General features: G+C 39.7%; 1 long non-coding RNA gene across 13 annotated transcripts in view; it reads right to left on the reverse strand.

Moving 5' to 3' along the window:
* The window catches only part of LOC137175687 (uncharacterized), a 262,964-nt gene extending 242,716 nt beyond the window's left edge, over positions 1-20,248 (reverse strand). For 8 of the 13 annotated variants that reach the window (XR_010925686.1, XR_010925687.1, XR_010925688.1 and 5 more), the window contains exons 1-3: positions 20,135-20,248; positions 18,784-18,848; positions 15,527-15,694 (exon numbers count right to left, since the gene is read on the reverse strand). This is a non-coding gene — a long non-coding RNA (uncharacterized lncRNA). Of the gene's footprint in view, positions 1-457; positions 6,530-12,823; positions 12,985-15,526; positions 15,695-18,783; positions 18,849-20,134 lie in introns of those variants that run through there. The other 5 variants (XR_010925682.1, XR_010925681.1, XR_010925692.1 and 2 more) reach the window with 3 other exon arrangements.
* Between the last annotated feature and the right edge of the window lie 352 nt (positions 20,249-20,600).

Genomic DNA, 20,600 nt, shown 5'->3' on the forward strand with positions numbered 1-20,600 from the left:
TCAGTATGATTTCAGTACAAAAAAAACAAAGGTAGAAAATAATATTTTGGTCCTTTATTTTGAAAAATGTAAACATCCAACAATGGCTCACTGGCCAAAACTCTTACTGAAACAGTTTAGTTGTGCTGCAGTGGAAAAAGAAAAAAAACCTTTATTTTTCTTGCAAGGAGTCAGGACACCTGCTGGCAGCTGTTGGCATGCTGATTTATGGTCTAACTATATATAAAGTAGTTCAAAGTAGCTCCACCTCCAGCAGCTACAACAGTAACATGCTGCTTACACACTGATGCTTCAGTATTAATAATCTAACGATGTCATATATAATAATTTATCAGTCAGAGGGACCAAACCAGTACTTTTATTGCAATACTTTAACTACATTTTTTTCTCAGAACTGGTTCTTACGACATGCTGTCTGACCACTTCAGAAATCAAATGTTTTTATTGTTGTTCTGAACAGCTTCACTCAAAGGTGGAGTGAATAGCCGACCATCACAGAGAGGGGAGGGGGATGGGGAGATGCGGTATCATTTCACTACAGTAATAACGGTGCATATTTTAATAATAGTGAGTGGATTATTTCAACTATTTTGAACTATTTTGACAGTAATTGTTTGGGTCATGGACCGTCACACCCCTCCTTGTTTCTCACTCACTGTAGTTCTCTCTTTCGGTCCTTAGCTGGATCAATGGGTGGGTCATCAGTCACTAACACTGACCGTTTGAGTCATGAAGACAGTCACGCAGACAGCTCAAGTGAAGTCAGTGGTGAGGAACATAACCTATTTGGCCACAGCCACAACATGGGAGACTCAAAAGACAACTGTAGTATAGGTACTGACTCCTGAAATGAGTCAGTACAAGGTAAGTGGCTAGTTCCTGTGGTTATTTTCATTGTCAGACACTTATAATAACAATCTGAGCCTGTCAGTGGCAAAAACAGGCACTTATAGTGGACATACATTGATGGGTGCAATTGCCCCCAAGGATTACACTACAGTCCATTTTGCAGCTGCCAGCTGAAGCGCTCTCATTCAATACTGGACCAGTTTCAAAAATTTTTGTCCCCATTAGTCACTTAGACCAAAGATGATGGGAAAATAGGGTCCAGGTCGAAAAATACAAGAGTTTCCCTTTAACAGACTTGATCTCTGACGTTATAATGGTCTTGTAATAGTCTTATCATAGATTTATAACAGAGTTAATATATCTTGTCTCTGTCCTCCTCCTTTCTGTCCAGGCCCAAAATGACCCTGAAGCATCCCCAGGCTGAGCTGAAGACCGAGCAGGCAGAGGTGAAAAAGATGGACAGTGGCTACAAGAAGGATCAGGACTCCCGGCAGGCTGTTAAAAGCAACGAGGAGAAACTACAGGCTGAGCTAGCCAAACCTGGTTATCAAGGTACCATGTGTGTTATTTGTGAGACCAGTTAGTGCAAGCAAAAAGACTCATTTGTACTCATGCGAGCTGACATTCCTTATATCATACATTTTGCATTTCTGTTTGGGTGTGGGTGTTTGTGTGTATGCAGATGGGAAGGAGGAGAGTCTGCTGGACCAAAGAAGACAGTCAACCATGCAGAAACTGCAAGAGGTAGGTTGACTATAAAATTCACTCACACATTTCATTTAAAGGTCTGAAATATGACTACAAAATACATATTCCTGTATTCAATTCTATGACTGTTAATTGTTTGTTTTTCCCCAAAATCTTCCTCCCTCTCTGCAGGAACAATCATACCTGGAGTACTAGAAACTGATGCAGGAGATCCAGCACTTGTCACGGCTGAGGAGGCCCAGAGAGTAATGGAGACCATGACAAAATACCTGAAGTATGCACCGGAGAGGATGGGTGGTGGTGGCCATAAGAAATGAAGACTTTAAAGACCCATGACACTTTTTTAAGGGTGTATTTGTCTCTTTTTATTGTTGGTGTTAAACAATTTCAAATTTTGTTTTAACAACATTCAGGAATTAACAGGGGAAAAAAGTCGGGATTTAGCTGTTGTAGTATGTTTTCCCACACCCCATTTTTTCATTAAATGGGGCCTTTAATCATTGCCTGGAGTAGAACTTCATTTTGTTTGTTTTGTGTTTTACTGTTGTCGCCTGAGCAGTTCCTCCCTCTCTAAAACAGTGGTTTGTGTATTGGTTCCCATACAATGTGGCTCACACTCCTACACTACAGATAGAACAGTTTGGATGTCTGACTATGTCTGTGAAATAACGTCTTTCCATCTATGAAAGACAAATTGTAACAGCTGCTTTCCCTCATATTTATTCAGGAAGGTGCCATAATCTCTCTCCAGAAAGTCTCATTTGATCACATTCAGGCTTTACCACTGAGTTATTTAGAGGTGTTTATTGTTGTGTATATGGTATAGGGATAGTAGTATTGCAAGTTATGCACAGCATACATATAATCAAAACTTGAACAATGCATTGAAAACACTGAATATATAAATCACTGACTCAGTCAGTATTGCTATACTGTATGTTGATCCAATTGCAAAACAGATTATAATTGAATTGAATGCAATCTACAGTTTATTCAATGTTGAAAAGTAAGACGTTGAAACAAAGTTGTATATAGTTTATAGTATAGTATTGAGTAGTACCACAGTAGGCTAATTATCTAAGTAATTAATTATATGTGATCTACTTAGATAAGTAATTATGTAATGACGACTATCTTATTATCTAAGCATTTTAAGTAATTATTATGTAAAGTTATTTCAAGTAATTTCATGTGCTTATAAACAGATTGCCTTATCCTCTGTCCTACATTTTGAAGGTGCCCATGCAACAAAGCAGAGTTTTATAGGACAGAGGATAAAGGTTGTACTGGCATCTGCAGGAGGTATAACAGACGTTGGAACGATAAATAAACAACAGCAGGCTGATATTTATACAAGTCATGGAGAGAGCAGCTAGATGTCGCTGAAACATGTAGCAGTGACGTCACCGTCTCTACAATGTACTAAATTATAGAAATCAAACCACATTAAATTATGAAAAGAGAGGAGTTTTATTAACAGTTTTGACTGACCTACAAGCATATTGATTGAAGCAACCCGTCAAGTCTACAACTTTTACTTCTGTTGTAAATAAATCTCTGTATGTACATTCGATTTTGAATTTTTGTTAAACTATTTTGAACACTAGTTGTGGACATCATTTATTGGCATTGGTGATGCAAAGTGCAAATGATCCTGCACTTAGTCTCATATACTCATATAACCAATCCTCGGTTCCCTCTCATGTGGCAGTGTGAATGTGTCGAGTGTGAGGAGCTGCTGTTAAGTTTCACACAAACAAGTATACCACTGCTCACACATGCATGCAAAGTGAGAACTTGCGACTTCCCAGACCACTTAGATTATTCTTGTAAAGGAAGTGTTGACAGAGAGCTACATGTGTGGGATTGGCAGTGAGTTCATTAACAGCCCCATTTTCAGCCTCCCAAAGGGAAATAACACCTGTTGGGGGAAGAGGGACTGTGTGAATCCTACCTAACGCATACAAAATCTCACCGATAATGAATGCGCATCCAAGCACCACACAGTCCAAATAATTGCAAGTGTGAGTGCTGTTTGAGTCAACCAATTCCCTGCATGTATTGCTTCCCTCTTTATGTTCAAAGTAAATTACAGAGCCAAATGATTTATAAAGCCCTTTGCACTTTTTAAAGTTGATTCTGATGTATGTGTCATCGATTTTTGCTGCAACAGTTTCAGTGTTTCACTCTATGAATTTGGTTGTTGACACTAATTAATTAATTTTCTAGAGGTCAACCAATTCTTGCAGGTTTAACTTATTACAGTAGGGTAAAATGCTCCACAACAAACAGCTGCCTTGACAGCATATTTGCGCACAGCCACAGACTACATTAATTGGTCTCCCATCACTTGAAAGTCCCTGAGGATTTGCTCCCTCGCACAAATAAAACCCAGGCTTACATTTGGCATGTTTGTTTGCCCTCATGAATTAAGAATTAGTATATCTTCAAACCTGAGACGCAGTGATAAACATAGGTGAAAATTTCCACTTTCATTTCTGTGGCTGACTCTATGTCATCGGTGTCTCTAATTAGAACAAACAAGCTGTTTTTCAGATGGGGTCAGTGTGTTGTGGCTCCCCTCTATCCTGACATCTGAGCCACGAAAACAACAAGTCCGCAGATTTCTATAATGAATAAGAACCTGTACCATTAGGTTGCTCCTCTGGGTGTCAAATCACTTTGAAGATGACTAATTGTGAAAGTTCTCTGACACCACAGTGTTCTCCATCTGAACGTGAAAGAATAGTTCATTTCTTAAGGTCCAAGAGTCAACCATCAGTCTATCAGTCATTAGTGACTGTTCATTTTAAACATTGTCACATGATGAAAAGGATTTTCTTCATTAAGAAAAACATGAAGGCCAGTTTAAAGAGTATAATACTATAAAAAAATCCAAATGGTTGCATATTTACACATCCAGCATACATGGAGCAACATTACAATAATATTTCAGCAACAGATTGAAATATTCTTAGTGCACTGGAAGCATGTAATAGTGCATTGAGAACTCAATTATAGACTAAACCTATTTGATAAGATGAGGATATTGTGCAGTAAATAGAAAAAAATAGAATAGTTATTCTCATATACTTGGAATTTATTGCAAAGAATATTGTTTATCTGTCCCATTGCCAACAAAAAGAGGCGTATGAATGGGGCGCATCATATCTATAGCTACATTCAAAGCAATCAGACAGAAACACTATGCTAAATGATTAAGTTTCATTCTTTAAAGGTTTCTGCTCCTCTGCACTGATAACGAGTCTGGGGCAGTGCACTGTAAAATCCGCCTAAACATCAAGAACTGCAAAACCAGCACAGTAATTTATTTCCAATTTCTTTCACATTTTTTATATTCATTCGGATCAAACAGAACAGAAAAGTATCATAATTTATCACACATCAGTGGTGTTTAAGTGGCAGACACTGGTAACTGTGCAGTTTTAAGAAATTACTCAGAGCCTAGTGAAATCTGGCACACTGTGAAATCAACGTCATTGACTATAACCGTTCACAGCAGACACAAAGACAAATTCCATCTGATACTACCTCCAGATTGGAGTTCACCGGTCTTTAAAGAAAGGAGATGAACCAAGCTGTGAGTAAAAGAGAGGAAATATTCATTTCTGCACCCCACGTGAGGTGTGGTATGATATGGCTTTCATTTCTCTGCAGCAATCAAATTTGAGAGTGGAAATGGCAACAAGCATCCAAAGGCCTGCTGGTAGCTGCGTGCCTCGCAGACAAAGGCGCCGCTGGTGCCCTGCAAACGGCATGCTGCTTTCAGCGGCGCTATGATGCCCTCACTGAGTAACAGGCATAATAAATCAACTGCTGGAGGAGAGATGGAGAGAGGGGGGAGGGGTTTGGAGGGGGGGGCATTGATGGGAGATGCAGCTTTTTGAGCAAGATGGAGGTGGGATTGGGAGATGGAGGTGTGCTTGGAGCCGGAAGAGAAAGGAGGAAAACATGAGAAACAAAAGGCCTTTTATGTTCCGTTTCAAATTTTGCTTGATTTTCTTCTGTGTTTGCTTTCTACACAGAGCTTGGACAGCTTTTAGCTCAACACTGCTTTGAAAATGTGCATAGAATATTGGTGTTAGAATCCTGTAGGGAAGCTGTCTTTAATGTCATCCCTATGCAATATAAATCAGCCCTGTTCGTTTGAGTGAGCACGGACAGGAAGCACTGCTATATTTAGGAGGCAGGTTCTCTCCCATGATTAAACACAGAGCACAACAATTAACATTTTAAAGCATCTTCATAGAGAAACATGCATGTTGTCCCTAGCACAGCACATATGGCACAGTCTCTGTTCTACTCTGCTTTCCGATGCCAGCGTTGTTTACTGCATATCTTAAGAGTTTGACACAGTTAGGATGGAACACGAGCTTAAGGTTCAGGGATAATCCCTCAGAGAGAGAGAGAGAGAGGAAAAAAAGAGTAAGATTATGAGAAAATGACGAAAAACCGAGTAACATTCTGCAGGAAAGCAGTGTTTTGGCTATGTTTCAACATAGGTGAAAGGCAAAAAAAAGCAGACATCAATCAAGTGATGGCTAGAGTGGGTCCAATACTGATAATAAAAAAAGGCTCTGCATTGCCTAATCCAATGACGATTGCATGCAGTCGCCCTTGGACAAACTAAAAAATAAGACAGATATGCCAAAAAGAAAGAGAATTGGAGGCCCATGCAGATTCACTGTGTCTAGATCCAACACAATTAGCCTCTGATGCTCACTGTCGCAGTACCACAACCCCAGAGAAATGAAGGTGGGCAGAAGAGAAGCTGATGTGCCGTCTAATATATCATGTGTGAGAATGAAACCTGAGGTAGGATCTGTCTTTTGTTCTCTTCCAGACAGAGCGGCCTATTCCCACTCGACGCCACCTCTCCCCTTGCTGTACATATTGCAGAACCTGCTCAGATGGTTGCAGAGGCTGCGATTCCTCTGATTCACACCAAAGTCTGTATCAACACACGCGCATAGAAAAAAGATTATTAAATACTGTATGCTCATAGCAGTCAAAATAAACCATAGTTAAATAGGCACTTCACTAAGCCACACATTTATTTACAGGACATGTCACTTGTAGTAGAGTTTGGTTGGTGTGACTGAAACATATAAATAGAGAATTAGCTACGAAATACCTCAAGTGCTCAACGGGCTCCATAAAATGGCACCTCTTCCACACTGTATGGCTGCCAATACAGCTGTTAGTTCACACACAAGAACACAGATGTACACTCACCTTTCCATTTGTCAGAAGAACCCCAGCACACACACACACACACACACACACACACACACACACACACACACACACACACACACACACACACACAAACCATTATGAGAATGCAATCACATCATACTGTACCAAACACATATGTACAGTACATGCATGCCTAGGCTCCCATTCAACCCTACCCATGGGATCATGTTGACTCACTATAGGATGAGCAGCGCTGGAGATGGTGGGCAGACATTTTCTTTTATTGGCCTGCCAAGAAATGTCATTGTACTATCAGTATCAATCGGAGCGATGCTGTTGTCACACATCGTGCTTTATTGTAGCGTGACTGCCAACGCTAGAGTGTATTACCCTCATCCCTCGCTGTTGAAAACATCAAGACGAGACCGGCACATGAAAGAACGCCAGCAGGTATATTTCATTATTTCCCGGAGCATCAACTGCATACGCTGTAGGAGGGCATGCAGTTGATGGCTCTTGCTGCAATCACAGAGGACATACAATCTCCATCTTTGTCAGGTAAGTGTGTAGAGCAAAATATCACATGTGCGGTAACATGCTGTGGTATGTCACGCTAAAGCTTATTTTATTTTACAAGATGAATTCTGTTGCTGTCATCAACATTTGTCTATGGATTGTATTGAGGTACACATGCTATGAACAATCTTAAATGGCTTCTCTAGACTTTAGCAAAACTGCCTTTTCATATTGGAATAATTTACAAGACAAACTTCATTTGCCATTGTATCATTCAAACAATGCTTCACAAGGAATGGGATTGTTTTTAGTGGATGAGGATATTGTATTGATATTGGATATCTTTTTTTTTTTTTTAACTATTTTATTGTGCTACATGTTCACATGCACGTGCTTCACATGCTAACAATTTTAAGCCACTTTGACAAGGTTTTTTTTTAGTAAAACAGATCACGTGACACTTTTTTGTTAAATAAGTGTTACAGAATTTGTGCAACACAAAGAATCTATAGCAATGCTATTGGCTCTGTAAGGCTGTACTAGCAGTGCCTTGAGCTAAATGCTAACATACTCACAATGCTGTTGTTTAGCATTTATAATGTTTTCAATGCTCCCTATATTAGCGTGCTAGCATGGTAACATTTTCTACTTAGCACAGTTCTAGTAGAGCTGAGGCTGACAGGACTGTCACTAAAAAATAAAAATAACAACCGCATAGTGGGGTTTGAATGCTAGTCATGGATCACCCAGGTCAGCAGGTTTCTGTTGGGATCATGAATTTTTGCACTGAATTTCATGGCAATCCATCCAGTAAAGTTTGAGATACAGTATTTCAGTCTGAACCAAAGTGGTGGACTGACAAACCGACATTGCCACACCTTTAGTCAAGCCGCTAGTATGGCTTAAAATAAATCATGTGATTTGCTAGTACGCTTTCAAGTGACATTTCCACTACTTCTCCCGTCTGATGAAGACACACTACTTAATCTACATTTGCTCACATGACAATACTCCAGGGCAGCTGAAATAGAAAGGGGAGCTTGTGGGGAGTTGGAAAGAAGAGAGAAAAAAAAAAATCAAAGGATCAGATCAGTACTGTGCTAATCTCATTGCCATTTAGACCAAAATTGATTTCCATAGGAAGGAACCCCGGCCTCTGGGTCTCCTCAGTCTCATCGTTCAGAGCCTGTGGCCTTATTCAATAGGAGCTAAAGGCCAGCCTGGTGTTTATGAGGGAGGTAATTAGCTTAGTGTCTCGCCATGCTAAGTAGCAGCCCCTCCAAATCAATCCAGTCACTGTGACCCACTCTACAGGGTCACCTGCCTCTATTACTGACTGAGCAGAGGAAGTAGTAGTAGTATTAGTAGTGCACTTTTGCATCCTATCTATTAACAAATCGTTGCACTTCAGCAGCATATTTCGTGAACTTGTCTTTTTAATTATTAAGAGCTGTGACCAAAACCATTTCTTTAAGCTAGAGAGGGGTACGCAGGAGCTGAGTTCATCATTATCGTGAAAGTGTTATAGATGGACATGGGCAAATGGATGGAGGAGCTGAGGAACAAAGCAAAGAACACAGCAACAGGCAGTTGAAATATTTACTGTCCACCATTTTATTTGAGTGTCCAAATTCACAGTGTGTAAATTCATCCATTACATACTACCCTCAAAAAGTCCACAATGGAACAAAAATAGTAGTATCCATGGCATGTACAATTTCTGCTAACCATCAGAAATTACTGTTGTGTGACCTTGAAGCTGAAAGTGATGACAAAATGATGATGATTGATAAATGTCCAAATTTTTGATTTATTGCTCAACTACGACTACGAATAAACTATTGAGTGTCTTTTGTGTAGGAAGTAGTGAATGAGTGAATAATGGTGTGATTTTGAACAAAGCCTCAGGAGGGAAAAAAAGGTTGAAAATAACAGTTTGAGCCTCTATCATACACTGAAGCCATGGCAACAGTGATCATGGTGGGAATGACATCTGAAAAAACAATTATCTTATATCTATAGATTGAACTTTCTGTTTGGCTTCATGTGTTAGTGGAGGCAAGCTGAGTGCCTGTGAGAGATATCTTTGGCAGTCTAAGTAAATAAATGGCATCATTAAACCAACAACTATATCGCCCATCCATCGTAAACTGTCAAAAGCCTTTTCTGGTGCAAAGGACCAACAACAAACTGACGTGCACACCCTTTTTGCACTCATGTCAACCTCTATACCCTGAAATATGAGAGACAGGCAGACACATTGATACAGAAACTGATAAATAGGCATATAAAGCAAAGGCTGTGGAGGGTATTCACAGTCTGAGGGGGTAAACAGACAGAGCGAAACCACAAGAGAAAAAAGAAAAATCGAGGTGCTAAGAGCTGAAAGGTCCTCCAATCTTACCGGGCAGCTTGCTGTACTGTAAATATGTCCCACTTGGTGGGAATCAGTGTAAAAGGCAGCTAGCAGCTGGTGCTTAGCGGGGTCCTGCTGGCCCAAGCCCACAGCCGCCCCGGCTCACTGATGAAGACAGATGGATTGGGCCACAGCCCCGACGCAGGAAACACCCCCCCAAGCCGGCAGATTAGAGCCAAGCTTCCGATGGAGCCCGATAACCCGCTGAGGGAGAGAGAGCAGACTGGGCAGAGAACTAACACTCTGTACAACGGCGCCTCTTCACATGAACTTTTGAACCAAGAGATGATTTGGAATGAGGTTGGCTGAATGTCAATGGTTAAGTGAAACATGCACAAGCAAACGGCAGAAATTTTAGGAAGTGTGAAAAGTTATCAGCAGGTAAATAAACAGCGTCCCATGTATCCAACTCATTTTAGGTGGAGACTGTTCATTAGTGCTTGAATGAATGATATTTAATGCCAAGGTTACTTTCAAGAACGCATTACACGCTCCAGTAAACTGACGCTGTAGACCAATAACACCCTGGCGCTATGTTTACACAGAACTTCCAGGTAACACTGTGCATAAAGGTCATGTTGGGTGTGTTGTTCCTCATAACTCACAAACTAAACCAGCAGACTGTTAGGTTCATTTATAAGCCTTTTTATTTTTCCTTTCTCTAAAAACCCCTTTCTTTACATCATGGATGGATGAAATCCAAACGATGGAAAGTTAGCTATGAACGCTACAAGTTACTAATGGTGAGAGAAATGTCCCTTTCATGCAGTCTTGCTGTGTTATAGAAGGCCTCCTCTGCTGCTTAACACAGAAAAGTCATACTCTATTTAACACATTGCATGTATTATTTATTTTGCAGTAAACAAATGGAAATCATTAAATAAGCCACCCACTAAACAATAAATGAGCCAATTAGAAAGTATAAGTGGGAAGTTTTCTTATTTATAAGATGGTATAGGACTCTATGTTTCCCCTTGGATTACTGTCAAGGAGTTGTATGCTCAGGAAAATCCAATTTGTTTTTTTCTGTAGGATCCTAATATTTAACTAAAATACCACCTCTCTGAGATAGCCTCATGTTAATCTGTGTTAAGGTTCATGATATAAGTAGCTTATATTGCTGGCACTCTGAGAACCCACGCAGCTCATTATTTTTAAATACACTTTTTTTGTTCGTTGCTGGCTTCACTGCTACCACTGCTTTGTGTCAACAACAGTTTGCTCAGCCTGCTGCTAATGTTTAATGCAACTGATGTCAAGCCGGACGCCTTGAAAATGTCACATACAGCTATGCAAAAATCATACAAGGCGGGCCAGCCAATATAGTGCACCACTTTACCAAGCTCTTCACAAAATTAAACTCATATCACAAAGTAAAATAGGTTTGTGAAAGCACAACACACACATCATTTTTCTAATTTTACATCCACCATTCCATGTGCACTGAAGCAACATGGCGGTCAGTGCTGGATCACTGATCATGAGACCAGTGAACCATGAGAAATCTATACTGTTTGGGATGAAATGCATGCAAAAAGGTATTACCACTAAATGACCACAGACACAATATCTGCATATTCAGCTTGAGATACAGTGTGTACAAACATGTCTTTTAAAGCACCTCTACAAAAAAAAACCCTTGTGCCGAGACTAAGTGACTGCAAAGGGCTAAGCTGGTATAGCTTCAGTAGTCCTGGGAGGATAGTTTATCGATCCGTAAAGCCCCTGCTAGGTGTGTTACAGTTGGCTCAGGCGCACCTCTGATTGACTTAGTGTGATGTGAGCATAATTAAGACTGCAGCACATTAACAGATGGCTGCAGTATCACACTGAGAGCGAATGAGAGAGAAGATGCCTGGTGTGAAAATTATAGCATACCAGAGTGTGTGCAGTACAGTGTAGATGCTAACTGAAGTTCTCCGACTCAGTGTATGTGTGCTGTGGTGTCTTTTTAAAGTTAGTCACAAAGTACTTGTATTTACAAAATACTATTTATGGTATTTTACTAATAGAGAGAAATAGAACAGGTAAGTGAATTGTCAATCACAGCTGTCAATCATGCCCACACAGCAGACATAAAAGCCTACTATAATTGGTAATCTCGAAGATAATCATTTCATTCTCTTTGGCGGCACCATATGGCATTAAGTGGTAATTGCAGGTGTGTCTTTGGACCTCACTCCCAGAGATCCAAACAGCGTCGATGTGTGACGTCATGCTAGCACAAGTGAATTGAAGAGCGATCTGTTGCGTTAGGTCTGCCTACCCTTTTTGGCGGATCAACCACTGAGTGATGGAAATTTTGTTACAATTGTTAAATTAGCATTTTGTATTCATTATGCCTTTTGTGTGTTTTAGTTTTACTCTTTCTTATGTCATTAAACCTGTGGACAATGGACAACTGTCTCCACGGTTGTGATGTCAGGACGGAGTTTGTCTAACTACCAAGGTGTATCACAGCACATATACTGAGGGCAGCATATTAACAGACATTTATTTAAGTGAAAATCTTCGAGATTATAACTTTAAATCTTATTAAGAGAGCAATCATTTTCACACACTTATTAGAGTGCCTGAATTTAGTGATTGAGACCATAATGACCTCTTGAAAAAAAAACATTCTCTAGACATGTTTACGCTTTTTCAGTGGGAGTCAATTGGAGCCAGGGATTTTTTGGAGCCAGCAAATAGCGTATGTCGGTGGCATTGCACTTCAAGGTACTTCCACATTGGCTTCTTAAGTCATGGTAGTTGCTGTTTGGTTTTTAACAAGACTATGTCTTTTGCTGAACAGCAGCTACTGTGGTCACAAAAGGCAATTAGCCTACATTAATTGTATTCTTTTTCAAATCATATTTATATGTCTTTAACTTTGTGCATCTTTTAGATCTCATCTTGCCTATTAAAAAGGTACAATAGATAGGTAGAAGAGAAGAGTCATAAATTCAGCAATTTCATAGTAATTTAAGTTTGCTAATATTAAATTAGAAGTTTGCTAACAAGTGAGACTGTATCAAACATTGCATGTCCTCATAGGTAACATCAAAACATCATGTGTCTGTTTTGTAGCCTAAACTTTACAACAACAAAAAAATGGCGCAAGATGAAAATCCATCAACTTTCCTGGAACTTTATTGAACAAGATGACTTAAATGGCAGGTCTAATCATTGTGTTTACTTCTGTTTTCCAGGTTTATTCAAGCTTTCATTCTTCTTGCCTTTTGTTTAGTTCTGCCTCATCCAAATAGGATAAAAACTTTATAGAGGAGAGGAACCTCAGGGAGCAGATGAGAAAACAGTAGTCACAATTCAAGCCACATACAATTTGATGACATGACCAGAAAAATCAATAGGAATTCATTGTGAGAAACCCCCCCAGAGCTTCACTGCCAGAACAAAAGAACAATTCTGTGCTGTCTAACTGAAGCGGCAATAGCCCAGTAAACTCATTCTCCTGCAGGAATCAAACCATGCGTGCTCAAGCAGTGCATTATCCTTCCTGTGGCTTACCCCCTGCCGCAAGCCCCCCCCCACCCACCTTCATCACATACTTGGGCTTCTGACAGTGTTTTCTTTTGAAACACCATTTATAATTTGAGAGCAGGCAAAAACAAGCTGCACAATGAAAAGTATGCAGAATGCCATAGAAACAAAAGTCTTTCTGCTGTTCTTTTGGCAGCCAGTTAGCTGCTTTTGTTGAACTCTGCAGAGAAGGCATAACCACTTTGTAAATTCAAAGGAGATTCGCGCAGCTGCCGTTAGCTCTGCTGCCAAGCTCTGATTTGAGAGTCTGTATGCTACACAAAGCATTGTTGGATACTAGTGTATATAAGTCTTGAATGTTACATGTATTCACAGAACCAACATATTTTAAAAAAACACCCACTACTTTTAGTGCTCTTACTTTTTCCATGTACAGCGACGGTTTCTACAAAGTGTACGCTGCAAAGTCTGTGTTCTGAAATCTGACCCCTCTCGACCGCGCTGCTACCGAAAACCTCTTCTTCCAACTTCTAAAATTATTCTGTATTCCCCTGTGGTTCTTTCTCTCACAGCTTCTTTACTGTTCTCTGGCTCAAATATGGATGGATTTCACTACTGACTATACTGTAAACTATGGTTTGTTCATCTCTGGGGCCTAAAATTTCCAAATATGAAATGGTTTAGCAAGCAAGGGTGTCTTTCCCAGTCAACAGAGTCCAGAAGGCTAATGCAGCATTCATGTCATATCAGAATTATCATAATTATGAATTTCCGATTTGTAAATTGCGCTCACGTCAACATCCAGGTCCCAATTATGATTGGAATTTTTTTCTGAAAGCTCCAATATGTCTAACTTCATATTATGGAAGTACCTGAAAACCAAACAAACATAGACGCGTCACATCAGTCAAAGACAGATGTTCACTGTAATAAACCCACATTTAATTGTATGGTGTTATATTGTCAATTAATCTTTATACAACCGACTCTATAATCATATGCTAACAGTCCTGATGACATGAACACTTGTAAGTTAACAATCTGTCCATACCATAAATGACATAAATGACATGAACATGGCATCAGCTCGATGACAGTCTAAACCAAACGTCCTTTCAGGTTGTTACAACTAAATTGAAACTTATTGCCTATTCCACTTATAATTCTGTCAGAGTTCTGTGGTAAAACACCTGCAGCAGCTGCTCATATGAGGGAAAATTACATTAAATGTAACATTATCTAAAATCTGAAAAAGTTATGATTTCTATTATAAACGTCTGTTATTGTTACTCTGGTATTGACTCTAGCCTAATTATACAGATAAAAAAGAAGACTGGAGGCAATAGGATCAATACACTAGCTTTATGACAATTGGGTTGGTTCTAGGCTTCGATTGGGCTACTTTTTGTCAGTCCTATCTGGCAACACTGCTAATGCACTTGAATACAGTCCTCCACCAGTCTACAATGTGGAGCATCATGAAAACAGTATAACTTCATCAGACTGAGCAGTTCTTTAGAGCTTCAGAAATAGCTTACACTATAGTAAGTAACATTAGCATCACTGTAAGTGACTTTAGCACCAGTGATTTTGAACTAGTTATAATCCAAGTCTACTTAATTACTGTAAAACTTGTTGTCCTTTACTGTTTTTTGTATCAACCCACAATATTACAGCAATGAAATGCCTCCTAAAAAAGAAGACAGTGGACATAAGGAGCTTTTTCTCTAAAAGACTGTACACAGCATGCAAGAACTGTAAGTAGCTATGTACATATTAGAATGTAAGCTTTCTACACTTAATAACAAACTGAGTTGACAGCCTTATATTTTCCTGTACAGCAGGCTTTCATTTTTTTTTTTTTTCCCTGCAAACTGTTTCTCCAATTTGTATGATTTTAGCTGAGGGAAACATTGGAAGCAAGCAGTTGAACACAAACAGTATCATGTGTGATTGTCCCGATTATGTCACTCTCCATTCATGGCGGTTATCCCTTTAAGCATATTAAATTATACTCTCTCTCAAGCTACTCTAGCCCGAAGTACTCCACTTTACACTGGCAGAGGTTTACTTTCCTACTGCCCCCTGAGCTGGTTTTTTAACTCAACAGCAAACCCTTATGGGGGATAATGCTTAAAAATCTTACCTGACCTTATGTTTATTCATGTGTGTAGGAGAAACAAGAAAGGCCTCTTCACAGCCAAACTAGCCAGGCAGAACTAAGGCGATCACCCAAGAGAGCAGAGACGGAGAAGGCCTAACATTTAATTAAATATCCACCCCACAGAGAATGAGGCTGGGTGACAGCAAGGTTAGATAAGGGCAAAAGAGTACCTTTTAACATGGCTGGCCTGATGCGAGTCTCGATGTAGCTGCCCTCTGGTCCGGCTACACGGACTACTGAAGCACGAGGGCTGGAGTGGAAGCCAGGATCGACGCTCAGCAGGCACGAGAGCTCAGTAAACAGGGTCACCATTTTTCTGACCTTCGGAGGATGAGTCACTGGGAAGGATAGGGGTGTATGAAAATGAGAGAACTGCAGCAGTGTGGTTCAAGTGTTGGTCTCAGGTGCAAAAGGGACTGCATACCTTTTTTTTATTTTAAATAAAATGCCTCCAGTAGTATTTATGTCATTTACCAAAGTTGATATAAATTCATTTAATTAAACACTGTTTGGTGAAAACATCTTCAAAATTGTGTTTTTCTATCAGAGTGTAAATGCATTGAAAGCTTTTGATTTAGGTTAAAAACACACAAATCACTAAATTCAGAGTTCTGTGGTTTGGTTTATAAGATTGGAATCAAAACAGTACGTACCCTGATATACAAGGTGTAATGAATATAGTCTGGTGTGATATTTAAGTCTAAAGTTCAAGTGCAGACTGTGTTCCACTGATTCCTTTTATAAAAAACAAAACCGTCTTTAACCTAGAATCTAAGATGAATGTACAGTGGAACAGCTACACTGTGATGTGCAAAGGTTTTTTTCAAAATCGCAATTTTCAAGCAACTTCTAGCCTCTAAGCTTACAGAGACTTGAGCTTGTACTGTTCTTCAGGGTTTCTACTTTGTTTAAAGCATACTTAAGATTCTACTATTTTAAAAGCTTTAATCCAACATAGAGGCAGACAAAAAATATTAAAAAGCACCTTTTTTGTTGTGTTAAAAATTGTTTAATGTACATGCAGATAACAAGAATCTGGTGACATCAGTAAATCTAAAACATGATTAATGTTTTCAATCAGTTTTATGCCCAGTATTTTGTTTTATGCTGATAAATTTTGGGGTGACGGTATTACTGCCAATGGTAGGAACAAGATTAACAAGTTATATAATTAGTACTAGTTATACTACAGTTGTAAGTATATGATACCCACAGAAGGTGTTTTCTTGCTTGTTTTCTGACAAACAGTATGGTCTGTATTTTTTAACATACAGTAATTTTGAGGTTATGTTTTAAATGCATTGTTCCTACAATTATCAATTTTTAACGTTTCATTTCAAGTATTTTGTCTGTTATATTGGTCTTGTTTTAAGGTGCATTACTTATTGTCTAAACAAATAATTGAATTGTTTATTTACCAGTATAAAGTACTTTTTTTATGGAAGATATTTACTTTGCCACAAAGTGTGATAACAGATTGAATGTTTAACATTCAAGTCATTTTCCTACATCTAGTTAGCTCAAAGGTTGAACCCTGCCCTACACCTTCCTGCAGTGGTTTTAGAAAAATACTGCACAAATCTGCACATATCTCTTCCAAGAACGCATGCGTGCGCACACACACACACACACACACACACACACACACACACACACACACCTGCATTTCCCTGATCTCTTTTTATCTTGTACTCCTCTTCAGCATTCAAAGCATTTGGAAATCTGAAACTAGCAGACAACTCCCCATTCAGCTGAGGCAATAGTCCTCCTCTGAGGACAGCACAAGTCAAAAAATTAAACTTCACTCATCGTGCCATTAAAAACAACCTGCAGTATTTGAAGCTGTCAGGTGAAAATCCCCCATAAGCTGCTGAACACAACAGAGCAGATATAGGAGTGGAGCAGAAAGATAAAACACGCCATCTATTCTTGTGAGTTTCCCTTTGAAACTTCTCTTCAGTGTGCCTCTGAGATGGAGGTTCTTTGCTCCCTGCAGTGCTGCTCCAGCTTCTCCTCTCCCTGGAGAGATGTGCAGAGCGAGACAAACACCTTGGGTTTCTCTGCGGCTGTGTGTTCTCCAAAATTCGCCTCAGGCAACTTTAAATTAATACCTAGCACTGCCCGTCCCCTGATAATTATATATCATCACCCATGAATGCTATAAACGGAGGATGTTTAGTGCTTGTATAATAGGGCTAAACTGCTCTGAGAAAACCTTGTGCTGGATGTAATGAATGCTGCATCTTTTAGAAATGTGCTGAACATCTTTACAATTACAGGCAGCTCTGCAGGTTCATAATATTTACATGCTGTTACAGCTGCGTGCCTGCAAGCTATGCTTCCTTTTGTTGTAAGGAAGCTATCTGTGCCCACAAATGCAAAATGTCAACGTCTGGGATCAGCAGAAATTTGTTGCCTGCTTAGCTCTCTCCTGTCCTTTAACCGGGCTTTGTTCCCCCCTACTACAAGCAGAATGCGGCTCTTCTCTCAATAATGGGCAGATTGACAAGCCCGTGGAGGTTTGTAACTGACAACAATTCTCCCAGGCATGCTGAATGGCGGTGGCATGTCTCTCCTGTTGCTGCAATATGTGCCCTCTGTTGCAAGGAGACTCTGCGATTAGCGGGGAATTCATTCCTGACATGATAATTGCTGTCAAATTACAGCCAACCACCAACAATTATGATGAGAGCTGACAGGTGAAGTGTGCTCGTCCCCCGATCACCGCCCCGCACACACGGTATGTTTATAGGGAATATAATATGTAGTTAGGGAATACACACAATTTGCACACACAATTCGCAATTGTTCAAGGTCCCATGGTCAAGCAGTGCAGTTCCATCAACACACAACCGTTGTGCTGATTATACAGCCAGAGCAGTCTTCAGTTCAACTGTGGTGGTGGGGTAATTAGATGCTTTGTGATGAACAGGGAACTTGCTTCCCTGTGTGAATGTGTCTTCTGTTACTATACAACAGTTACTCATCCACTGCCTCTGAACCGCATGTACCAGAGGGAGATTTCTCCAGGCTTTGCCACTTTGCTTGGCTGTCCAATCATATATAATTTATGGAGAGGAGCAGATTAGAGAGCGAGCTAATTACATCTTTATGTAGAATAAAATTTAGTGTCAATCTGGCTGGCACAAACTGAAATTGGACATTAATTTAAACTTTTAAGAATAACTTCTCCAGCTTACCTGGTCATGATTGTTTCTACAAAGACATAAATCATGATTTGGTCATTTCATTTATTGGTGGTCCTGTCTTCAGTGCAACAACTACGCAAATATAGGAGTTTTACATAATACATAGGTATAAATTATACAAGACAGTTCTTCAAACATTGCAGCAGTCCTAAAAATAAGTGTCCAATTTACTTTGGAGAAATGACCATGTGCCTTGTTCACCAACCAAGAGTTTTTACCTGAAAGTAGATTCTCTGTAGCATTGCTGATGATGGTTTTTGGAGGGAAAATGGTCACCAACTTCCTGTATATGAAGGCCAACATAAAATTCAAGTTAACTTTTTTGTACTTTCACTTTGCCTTAACAAGACTAACATGTCTCCAACCATGGTAAGCAACTCTGTGGGGCTGCACAGCATTTAGCTTTGAGCTACATGCTAACGTTAGCTTGCTAACATGCTCACAATGACAAAGCAAACATACTGATGTTTGGAAGGTGTATAAGGACCAAAGAATTAAAAAAAAAAAAAAAAACCTTGACAGTCTAGCATTGTCACCTCCAGAGCCACTCCATTAGCTAAAAATCATACTTCTTTTTACAAAACAAAAACCTAATCAGTTCTCAATCAATTTCAAATACACCTCTCGGCCTGTAATGAAGCAGGTGTGCTACAGTAGGATTGTGCACAGGCTGGGACAGGTAGAAATGGTACAGGTATCAGTGTTTCCCCTACGTTGACTGCTTTGGGGCAGCATATGATAAACTCAAGACACTCATCAGCCAGCCAGACATTTCTCCGTTCTCTGTTAAAGAGCGGCTGAGATTGACACATTGAAAATTGCTGGTCCACCTTAAAAGTCAGTCCACCTTAAGTGAGCCTGGTCAAGTTAAGCTAACGCATTGATGCTAACTTCGGGGCTTACCCCCTTCGATAGATGAGCATGTTCTCTGCCTTGAGGAGCTGCAGCATTTATCAACTGACACGCAGCCTGTACTGTACATTTACTGCCAGATTGACAACTTACTGCTACACTTTTCCTCTGCTCCGCTCGCTTTCACGTCACGTTTCTGCCGCTCGCGCAACTACACACACACACACACACACACACGCACTGCCTTATGCCTTAACGGAGCTACGCTTCTCTTGTACCTTTCAGGTAGAGGGAGGATGACTAAAAAATCCACAATAACGAAGGGTGTTATTGTGCTCGTACAGTGTACGAGTGAAAATCATTAGTAGCCCGTTGATATTAATGATCATCTGAAACTTTAGCAGCGGCGGTGCACCGCTGCTGAATGAATACAGGGGAAACACTGGGTATGATGACTTTCACTTTCTAAATATTAAAACCAAAACAGTGCAAATTGGTGAGTGAAATTTACTTTGGTGTGTGATTTGATACTAGTATTGTTTCCGTTTTCCAGTTCCAAACAGCTAACCAGTTTCCTCAAAAAATCAATGTTGCCTTTTAAAAGTCCCAAAGGTAAAGTGTTTTAATCACTTATTAATGATCACAAACAAAAATAATTGATCTTGCCTGATCAATGGGTCAATCTCTTTAGTTAGTCCCAAGAAAACAGTACTTTACCTTGACAAGTTTGAATACAGTGCCTTGCTGTGCTGTCAAGTAGTGATGGATTTACAATCCAGGTTTCCCGCCAAGAATTGCTAATCATTCCTCTTCCTTAAATCACTTCCTGCTTCCATCACCAGACCAGGAAGTGAGCCAAAAGGTGTGGCCATTTAAAGGGACATTTCTGGCATGATTTTTGGTTTCACAGATTATGTTAAGGACTCCTCATTTTTAGTTCAATAACCGTTTTGGGTTTTTTTGGGTTTTTTTGGTTTTTGTCAAATTAATAAATCACAGTTTCACATACTGTTCTACTTTTTGTGAATGTGTCCAATAAAATCTTTACATTAGTTAACTTTTCAACAGATACAATTTAGTGCTCTATTTCTTTGTTCTTGTTTTTTAGTATCCCCAACATATTATGCTAAATTGCCACCATTGTACCATTGTTTGCTAGTATGATACACAAGGGAAGGACTAT

This window comes from Thunnus thynnus, chromosome 23 (genome assembly GCF_963924715.1).
Source record: "Thunnus thynnus chromosome 23, fThuThy2.1, whole genome shotgun sequence".
In the NCBI taxonomy this organism is placed as follows: domain Eukaryota; kingdom Metazoa; phylum Chordata; class Actinopteri; order Scombriformes; family Scombridae; genus Thunnus; species Thunnus thynnus.